This window comes from Cupressus sempervirens, chromosome 11 (genome assembly GCF_028749045.1).
Source record: "Cupressus sempervirens isolate cs-2001-9-10 chromosome 11, ASM2874904v1, whole genome shotgun sequence".
Classification (NCBI taxonomy): domain Eukaryota; kingdom Viridiplantae; phylum Streptophyta; class Pinopsida; order Cupressales; family Cupressaceae; genus Cupressus; species Cupressus sempervirens.
Window position 1 is genome coordinate 100,223,519 of NC_143128.1, and position 10,831 is coordinate 100,234,349.

Consider the following 10,831-nt stretch of genomic DNA (forward strand, 5'->3'; position numbering starts at 1 on the left):
GGAGAGCAGAAACTATTATACAAATAAACCACAAGATCCTACTTGGATCTTATACTAAAACGACAATCGCACGGAGCATGCGAATGATCCCCTTTTTTTAAAACCCTTCTTCTTGGGAAAATTCCTCCTCCAAAACCCCAATTACTGCAAAATAAATTCTCGATCTCTAATAAAGAGTTCTCCCCTAAATTTAGGGCTTCAATTGTGCAATCACCTGAGAAGACTCATTGATCTTTAACTATTATTATACTATTATATTTTAAATATTCATGCACACTTTTTGCAATTTAAAATATCTTTATTAAATTAATTTTCTTTTTCCCTTTAATTTATTTATTATATTTTAATTTCATGCATACACTTTATGCAATTTAATTAAAATAAACTTTATTAAATTTACATTTTCTCTCTCTAGTTAATTACAAGACATTTTAATAATATATTGATTAATTCAACTAATAATATTATTTAGAGATTATTATTAAAAATAAAACTCATAAATTATTATTATTAAATTAAATAAATATAAATACGCCTAAATTAGAACTTTAATAAAAATTTTAAATTTAATTCCTTTATTTAATTAATTTATCAATTAATTAAATATTGAATTTTCTTTATAAATTTCCATTAAATTAAATCATTAAATTATCTTTTAATTTGATTTAATTATAATAGCAAATCACAACAGACCCACAAAACCAAATACGACAACTCAACTGAAAGACAAAGCATAAAGTCAAACTACAGGGTCAGAATCACGAATTCATGTCACTTGACAAATTCAAATGGGTAACCAATTTAAATAATTGTCCTACTTTCTAGAACAATTGGCTTAGGTTAGGATTTGGACTCAAGAGTTATCTCCCCACTTATACCATTGAAATACTACAATAGAGTAGGCTCATCCTAGCAACTCAAGGAAGTCGATACCCAATACGTGCAATCTGCATAAAATCCATGCATGTACATACACATATATTCTAAACTAAATAGACAATGGTATGAAGTGGTACATCATGTAAATCCTAACTAGCAGGTGACTATGACTCTCTTCCTCAACTAGATCAAGAACGTTAATCATAAAGTAAAACATACACGTACACCATACACATGCAAGTATGGGGTAAGTATCCATATAATTGCATATAAATCATTCATCTAAATAACATCATGCAATAATTGAAATCAATGTATGGACATACATATATTATCGTAGAAATAATCCTGAATATATGAAATAACTAAGTAACTCAACACACATAAATCAGCTAAATATAAAATAATATTTAACCAAATCCAATAACCAAGCACCAAGCATTATAAAACATAATAAAAAAACTAGCCTAAAAGAATCTAGCACTACAATAGAAAAGTCAACTAGGTGTAGGCATTACAGTTTTCTTAAGCTGAACATTAGGCATCTAATGATTAATTCTTTTATTAATTATCATGATGCAACTTAGGTTAGACCTTTTTAGGATTTCGATCTCCTTTATAAGGACAATCTCTCTTTGTAATTAACTAATTCATTTTTTTATAATAGCAATTCACCTTTTTGCTCATCAAGAATGTCACATCTATGGATCTGGCAATTTCAACCTCCATAGCTTTTTGCTTCTCTCTTATGTGAAAGGTGTTTGTATGCAGGTGATTATTGGGAGCTATGGGGTTGATATTTCATCAACTTCAACATTTAAAGTCATGAGATTATCCAATGATTTAGAGACACTTCTAATAAGGGTTGACCAATTCTATAAATCAAGTAGATTCTTAGAATAAATGCTCACCATTGTGATGCCCTCTTCTTGTTTTATCACGTGTGTGCTCTATGAATGAGAGAGATTTCAAAACACAATCCTTAAAGGAACCCCATGACCTATCTTTTTATATTTCCTCTTTATCACAACATAGTCTATTTTCCATGAATTTAAGAATGTTTGGCAAAATTTCATGTCACTTAAGTAACTATTTTAAAAATCAGTATTCATGCCCCACTCCATATATGTTTGCGTTGACATGTTGCTTACGTATTATTAATTCTATGTTCTATTCAAAGTAAATATTCCACTATACAATAAAAGTAAATGAAAAGTGTCAAAATTTGGCTTCATGCACATTTTCCTTTTCGAAGTGATCTTATTTTTTGGAAACTATAAGGTAGAGATAGTTCTATATAAGAAAGGAAGGGTGTAGTTTTAAAACCATAATGATACTTAAATTGTTTCAGCAACAATATGTCCAAAGCTATGAGTATACCGATTATGAAAGGTGGTTTGATGTAAGAGTACATAGTGCCTTTGATAACTTTCAGAGAGGAGAATATTGTGTTGAAAATTAGGTCATCCTTTACTAATCGAAAGAAAACAAATTCACAAATGTTAACTATGTGTATTAATTGAAAAAACTTCATATATTCATTATTCTCTACAATATATATATATATATATATATATATATATATATATATTACATATCTTGTATATAGATCATAATTTATATATAATTTAGAGTGTAAGATAATATGGACAAAATAGATGATAAAATTCTACCATGCAATTCTCTAAAGTTGTAAGTACACTCACTAAAGAAATAAAAAAATAAAAAAGAAACATCTATAGGCACCTAAATCTGATTACAACAATAAGTAATCTTATTTAGTCATATTCTAGGAAAAAAAAAAAATTAAAGAGGGGTAAACGCTTTGACCTAGAGCTATAAACTAGTAAGGCCACAAATGGGGGACCTCATCCCCATTAGATTCGAACCTTGATGGCAAGGATAACAATGCAACAACATAACCATCACAACATGCCACTATTGGCATCTTCTAGGAAAGTTTTATTTTTTTATTTTATTTTTTTTATCGGTAAACGACCAAGGCCTTAATTGATTTTATTAAAATAAATAACAGTTTACAATGCCTTATCTCTGTTCAAACGAGCACTGGTAGGAAAGAATGGAGAAGAAAACCTCCAGTCTAGCCTAGGACAGATGTCCTATATTATTACATTTTAAAAGGGGCATACCCTAGTGGAATTTTATAAATGAATTAACATTTACATTTCATTTATATATACATTGTGGACAGGGGCATACCCCTGATGCTAAGAGACATTGACCCATATATCACATCATAGTTAAACTTGAGCCCTCATAAAAGAAAAACCTTTGAATGTGAGTATCTTGCTCAAGTCAATCCATCATATTGCCTGGTCAACTTAAAACATTTGTTAGAAGAGCATAGAAATAAGCCAAATAAAACACCTCACCATCCTTATTACCAAGGGGACTAATTTCCCAATTAAAATAGATTACAATTACCTATGTCATAGGAAAGAATCGTAGGAAGCAATAAGCACAAAGGAACAATATAATAAAACCTACCATAACTGTCGATAGAGAAAAGGAAACAAAGTTAAAGAAATCTCAAGAAGGACTAACAATCAATCTCAAGGAAAGAGATCTACTAAAATAGGCCAAAGATACCTAATGGGAGAGATAACAGATATCATCATGTTTCTAAAAAGAAGCTACTGAAACTATTAAGGCAAGTAAGCAACATTAGCAGATTTGTGTAATGTCAAAACACCACAAAGCAAGGAAAATAGAATGCTCATCTGATCTAACTATAATAACAGAAAATCACCATCAACGAATAATAAATAACCATAGTACTACCAAATCTTGCAATCCTCATGGTTCTCCAAATCAGATTTCTCACTGACATTGCACGTAAAGAAATTTTATAATTCATTTTAAGGTTAATTTAGGACTATGCCAGAGACTTCAAAATACAGCAACAGAGCATGGACTATGTTTCACATAGATAATCTAGAATGCTTATCTTAGAGAAATATAGAAGAAAATTTAAAACTTCATTAGTGCTTATTTCGAGTGAAATCCCTAGCTTTGGCATAAAAAGATCGAATAGCTAAACTAAACATGATATAAAGACTATCAATAATTACCCTCTACAATTTTGTTTTTCGGGGAGGCATAGTATCACTTGAGCTAGCTCAGAATCTCGAATTAGGGAGCTCCATAATACACCAACCAGTCCTGACAAAGGGGATCTGATAATTTAACATTCATAATTATGATAAACCAGAAAGAAAGAGATTATCGAAAATGGCAAGCAAGCAAAGACCTCATCGACATAAAATGAATCCATATCCTAAGAGAGGTCTTCTTTCAATCAATTGAAAATTACTCCTAACTAAACCATATAATCTATGCTGCTGGCCAAAAGGAACCAAAACCCTACTTAAATGGAACCAGCCAACCAGATAATTTCATCCCATCTAATCTGAAGTGAGAAAATTAACCCTAAATAATTAGAATGAATGTATAACTCAAGAAACTATTAGGAAACCTGGGCGAAGTCCAAATACAAAGTACTGTATATTAATATTATTCACAGATATACATAATATAGAGTCTTAGGGATTTAATCCGAGAGAAACAAAATTTTGTGCTTTGGATTTAATACAAAAAACTGATAATGTCGCGGATAATAAAGCTTACTAACAATCCAATAACTATATGATAAACTATGAAACCTTATAGTACTGACCCTTAACCATAGCAATCTTTCCTCAGTCAAGTCGTGCCCCTGCCTCGCTTCCAGTACACCATAATTACTTCAGGGATGTTATTGGGCTGCTCCACATAATAGTTTGGAGGAAATTCAAAGTCAAACTTCGCATGGCTAGATTTCTCTACATTCAGGGTACAGAAGTCCAGATCATCAAGGTTGTCAAATGTCACCCTCAGTTGAATGTATGCATTAAAGATATGAAGATAGTTGAGAAGACACTCCTTGCTCTCATCTGCAATGATCCCCTGCCATCTAAGGAGAAAGTTCAAACTAGCCTCCATTTTAGGCCACTCTCAAGAAAATGCTAATCCCTCATGAATGACCAGGGAAGGACGCCAATAAGCAGTTACTAACTCTGGATGCCCTAGGGGTAGATTCATATACTTCTTTGGAAGGGGAATCCTAAATTTTCTATCCATGCTATATACTGCTTGTTCCAAGCCCTTTCTCTAGGTAGGGACAAACATATCTCTGCATAGCCTAATAATATCCTCCGCTCCCACTTTGGCTCTTGCCAGGTAGCTGATAAAAGACCCTATGATATCGTTGTTGGTTCTCCAAGTATATTGATAATCAAAAACTCCCTCCCCCAAAGCTCAGTTGATTACAATTCAAGACGTGTTGTCTAGAGGATACAAAATTCGATTCCACTTCTCTAGTTTCACTTACCCACAAAATGCCATGGTTCAACTTTCAATAGCATGAAATAGATAAACATTTGAATCCATGGTTAACGGTGACAATGAAATGAAAGGCACTGATGGGGGCACCCAAGTAAAAACAAATGGAAATGTCTAGATGTAATCATGGGAACTACAATCATGATGTCATTGAGATGAAATCATTTATTGGCAATAAAGTGCAGAGTACTAAGACACGGGAATCACAATAAGAGGAGGCATAATTACACAGTACTCAACGAAGCCTAAAATTTTGGTTGTCATAGTAATGATAGGGAACGTGCAAAAACCAATCGAGAGATATAAACTTTAAAATCAAATGTTACCTAGGGAAAATGATTATGGATAACATTACACTTAGGGAATGAAACAAAGAAGACCGACCTAGTGTATAAAGCACTAAGTCACACCCTCAACATAGAACTATCAAATAAATATTAAACATTTTAATCTTGATCTAAAAATAATTTAGAAAAGGAGGGGGCATAAAGTGAGTGAAAGTACAAATTTAGAGAGGTGGAGAGTAGCCATCATTGAAAATCAATGAATTGACTCCATTTGCTCTTGAGTTTGCTAGCTGATCCGCAAATTGGTTACCTTCCCTATATATATGACAAATCCTATAGTCTTTGAGTTTGTCTATTAAGACAAGGACCTTACCTAATTGGGAGTTGAGAACCCAATTAGGGGTGGACCTTTTCTTGATGGCATTCAAGATAATTTGGGAGTCTCCCTCAATGATGACTTTGGTTAGTTTAAGCTTAAGACATAACTGAATACCTTGATAGAGAGCTTCAAGTTCTACTAGGTTGTTGGAGGTAGGATGTATTGACATAGCCTTTTTAGCTATCCAACACCCAACATCATTATTTATTATGCATTCGATGCTTGCTATACTCGGGTTACCAAGAATAGCTCCGTCAAAATTTAGCTTGACCCAGCCAATAGGTGGTAGCTCCCAACTGCAGTTATTCCTAGCCTCCCTATTATTCTTTGAGTAGAATACGGGGGGATTAATCAAATTAGGCCAAGATTTCTTCATGAGTTCATCCCAATTTGAGAAAGAATCTTTCTCTAGTTGTGAGTTTCTTAAATAAGAGTTGGTGGTTTCTACAATAATGGCTTCTATTTTGGCAATAAGATCTTTAGGATTGAATTCCAAATTTTGAAAGATGCGACGATTCCTTTCCTTCCAGATTTCCCAGACCATGATTGAAGGGGAGATATTCCAAAGCTTACTGTAAACACCCTTCACTAGATTCATAGGCCAACCTCTAAGAAAATCATAAAAGGATTTGGGGAAGGGAGTAGACCAACCCAACATCTGCTTGAGCCACTCCCAACGGCTTTGGGAGTAAGGGTAGTTAAAAAAAGATGGTTTGAGTCTTCAGTGCTTGTTTTGCAAAGAACACACTTGGAAGGGCCCTGAAGACCGAGTATGTATAATCTGTCCATAGTTAGAATCTTGTTTTGAATGGCTAACCATAGGAAGAAACCTGCTTTTGGGAGACAAGATGAGTCCCAACAGAGCTTTAATGGGATATCCACCAAAGTTGGTTTGTGAGCTTCTAAAATGGCCTTGTATCCATTTTTAACATTATATTTCCCATCATTAGACATTGCCCAAATTTAGATGTCTTTCTTATTAGATTGCTTAAGTTTCCTATCTTCTAGAATCTTCTCAAAATTATTGGCCTCCTCAGCATCAAAACCCAAACCATTCAGATATTTCCATGTCCATTTAGGGGTTCCATCTATATATACCAGGGTCTTACAATCCCTAACTTTGTTACCCCAAAGATCAGACAACTTGTTTCTGAGGTTTTGAGAGATGTGGTTGAGAGAAAGGGGAGGTTTACCATCCCATGAGGGTAAAAGCACAGATCTGTGTCACCGTTTGTGATATCAAAACCTATTTTGGTCAAATTTGATTTCTCTATCAAAACTCAATTTTATTCAAAAACTAAAAATACCCTTTTATAGATCTTAGATTCAATATCATCATTATATAAATTTTTGAGTGTTTTGATTAGTTATAATATGTTAGAATTTCAAAATATTATAAGTCGATATTTCAACATTTCAGAAGATTCTCACTTTAAAAAGGGAAAAAAATAGTAAATCATACCAAAAAAATAAAAAAATTATATTTATCTCTAGAGGAGAGAGTCCTCTTCATGAATATATAATTTTTTCTCAAGAAGGTGTAGATTTGATTGGGAAGTTTTGACGGGAGGAAAAAAACTATTGGCTTCTAAGAAGGTTGAGCTTGAGTACTTATAACAAAGAAAATATAGATAAAAAATGATTATTTCTTTTTTTGTGCACTAGATATACATGTCATCTATAACATATTTTCAAATCAAAACAAAAAAAGATAATTTGCATTTTATTTTTTGACGGGAACTACACCCTATATTTTTTATAGTTAAAAAATGGACTTCAAAATAAAAGAAATGAATAAATTCTTACTCAATTTTTTTTAAAAAAATGATAGGTATAAATTTCATCCAATTCTACACATTTAATTAGTTTACATCATTTTCAAATTCTAAACACAAATACCATTTTTTTTGTCATTAATGTTGAACTGTCGCATTTTGATATCACATTTCTTCATAAAAGGTGACACAGGTTTGTGCTTTTACCCATGAATCCTCCCAAAAATGGGCCTCATCACTCATACCAACATCCCAGGTTAAAAAATTACAAATTAGCTTTCGACATCTTATCATGAATTTCCAACTTTCTAACCCCTTAGGAGGAGCGATAACTCTAAAAATCAAGAGCGGATCTTCTACATTGAGATATTTATTGCAAAGAATCTTAGCCCATTTACAATTTATTTCATTATATAGGTGCCAAATAAGTTTAGCCCCTAAGGCTTCATTTTGCCAAATTAGATTCTTGATCCCTAAGCCACCTAATTCTTTGGTTTTGCAAATACTTTCCCATTTGATGAGGGCCAGCTTATTATCTTCATCCCAATCTTTCCAAAGGAAGTTCCTCATTTTAGATTCAAATTTTTGGAGATTCTGCTTTGAAAGGGGGAGGCAAGATAGAGGGAAAGTTGGAATTGCCGATAAGATCGCTCATATCTTTGTGCATTTTCTTGCCTTTGTGAGCCATTTGTCCTTCCAGTTGTAGAGTTTAGAGTCCAATTTTTCTAATGTATTGTCTCAAACCTTACTTGATTTAGTCCCTTTTTCTAGGGCAATACCAATATATTTGCAAGGAAAGGTTCCTTTCTTAAAATCCATTACTGTGCAAATTTGTTGCTCTAAGTTTGGCTTAGTATTAATGAAGAAATCTTCTAGGAAATTATTGATTAAATATTTAATATTTAATTAATTGATAATAATCCCCTAATTAATTAATCTATTTAATTAACTATAGTCCATTTGTTAAAATCAAATGACAACCCGAAGTCAAATTATCAATTAAATCTCTATTCTTCCATTAAATTAAATAATTGCATTATACCTATTTAATTTAATCTTGCACCCCATTTTATAAAATAAATCAATTCCTAACCCCTAACCATTCCCAAACCCTATCATTATCCAAATCCAACACATTTACCCATGCTAACCTCACTTAGCTAGCTAATTAACCTATATCATTAATGCTAAGCCACTTGCATCACAATCCCTTGCTAAGCTAAGCCTAATCCCCCTCCTAAACATGTACACAACTTTAATCAAAGGTTAAGACTTCCTAACCCAAACCAAAGTCAAACTTCTATCCTATCCTTCTTACATTCCTACCCAATGAACTTTAAGGCTCTTACATGTCTTAATGGCTCTTTAAGGCCTCTTACATCCCTCTTCCACACTCCTTCTCCCTCATAACTCCCTTTGACCCTTCATTTTGACCCTCTTCCCCCATCTAATTTGCTTGTGATACTTGTCACAAGGCTATGGATTTGAAGAAGCACAATCCATGTGCTTCCCCTGCCTTGCATCCTAGCCCTCCCTCATCCTTTTTCCATACTTGCATCCTAGTCATACATCTCACCACCCCTTAGCCTATAAATTGGACCCTTCCCCTCTCACAATTCATATCCACTTTCTATGCAAATTTATAATGGTATTTTGATAACTCACAAACTATCAAAATACCATCTATAATGAAAAAATTCATCCATGCTCTCATTATTAAACCCTTCACTCACTCTCATAATTGATCACAGTCCATCACTTGAAGCTTGAGATAATTCTGAGCACACATCCACCATCGTTTGGACACATCAAAGTATCAAGGTCACACTTGGGGAGCTTACCATACTTGGTTTTCTTTCTCCTTATGTGTCTTCTTCGTCCTCTCATAAAGTTTGTTGTATTTCTTTAGCTTGTGAATGTTAGATTCATTTTAATGTTCTTTACATACTAGGATATCACTGCATACATCATCTTTTTTAGTTTAACTTGGTTTGTAACCTTAATATGGTTGTTGTATACAATGTTTGACATGACATTGGAGAGAAGGGGTGAAGATAACAACTGAAAGACATCTAGCTTCACATCTTTGTAGTACGGGTCATTGCAGGTTATATATTTTAATGCTTTGTGTATACTTGTTCTACTAACATAGAAATTGTATTGTTGAGGATCAATGTTTTCTTTTTTCACAATTATTATGTTCAAACATTCTATATGCCTAGAAAGAAGGATGCAACTACAATTTAACATCTAGAAGAAAACATATAGTATGGCCATTGTATTTTATTGGTGTCTAGATCTAACAAGTTTTAAAATTATATCAAATAATTTATTAGAAGGTATTGACCCTAAAAGTAGATTGAACTTGTTCTCTTGCAGAAAAGGTTCATCTTTATTGAAAAATTTACATATTAGTTTTCTTTGTTATCTCATTAGTACCATTAAACCACATACTTTTTAGTAATTCTATCATGTAATTCAAATGCCTCATCTATGCTTCCACATTTTGGAAGCATACCAACCAAGGTAGTTTCTATTACAAAATCTAACAATATTGATCTATTCTTTTTTTCTTTGATGGATGTTCATTCTTTATTCCAAAGCTCCCATTTTGGCACAAGAAGACATGATGTAGGAAAAGGTTGAAGATTTTGACTACACACCTACCAATTGTAGCCGCTTGAAATTTTCTAAACCCTTCTCTTGTGCATGCCTTGTAATCATAGCATAAGCATTCCATATAACCAAATTTCATTGGGGTATTCTTTAAAACAATTCACTTTCTCTGTCAATGCTTCTACACTAGGCCTGTTGTAACTAGAATAACTTGTATTTATCTTGTTATGTAATGTTAAGTATGTCACTCCTTTTGACTATCCCTATATTATTTTTGTCTCTTCATCTCCTCTCCATGTCTCTCTCATTTCTCCTATATATCTCATTCTCTATTTTCCCGAACTCTTCTTGTTACTTCTCTCTCATTTCCTCTCGTTTTTGTCTCTCCCTCTCCCTCAATGTTAATTTCTCAACCAATATTTAGAGAGCAACATTTGACATACAATTCAAAATTGTGCTAGTTGATAATTTAAATTTCTATAGAAGAGTGTATT